Source organism: Plasmopara halstedii (genome assembly GCF_900000015.1).
Source record: "Plasmopara halstedii genome assembly, contig: Scaffold_323, whole genome shotgun sequence".
NCBI classification, from domain to species: domain Eukaryota; phylum Oomycota; class Peronosporomycetes; order Peronosporales; family Peronosporaceae; genus Plasmopara; species Plasmopara halstedii.
Window position 1 is genome coordinate 2,287,391 of NW_020187244.1, and position 432 is coordinate 2,287,822.

The following is a 432-nucleotide window of genomic DNA, read 5'->3' on the forward strand; positions in this document are numbered from 1 at the left end:
CACTGATGTTCGGTGCTCCGACACCATTCCACATCCTTTTTAAGGAGACTGGATAATGGCCGGGCCATTTCTGCGTAATTTACGCTGTACTTCTGCAAGCAATTGGCGAGACCAAGCCACTTACGCAAGTCCTTCTGGTTCTTTAGAGCCGGCCAAACTACAACGGCCTTGACCTTAGCGGGATCCGCTCGAAGGCCACGCTTCCCAATAAGCACCCCCAAAAAAGTATCTCTTCTGCGTCAAAGATGCACTTGTCTACAGTGACGTACAGTTTGTTCGTGTGCTTGCACTCGAGCACCTCTCTTAGATGGATGATGTGGTTTTCCTCATCCGTCCTCCCGTGCTCAGCACGACTATGAACGGAAACGTCGTCAAAGTATGTCTGTGCTTACGCCCTGTGGGGCCTGAACAACTGCGTCACAAGACGATTAA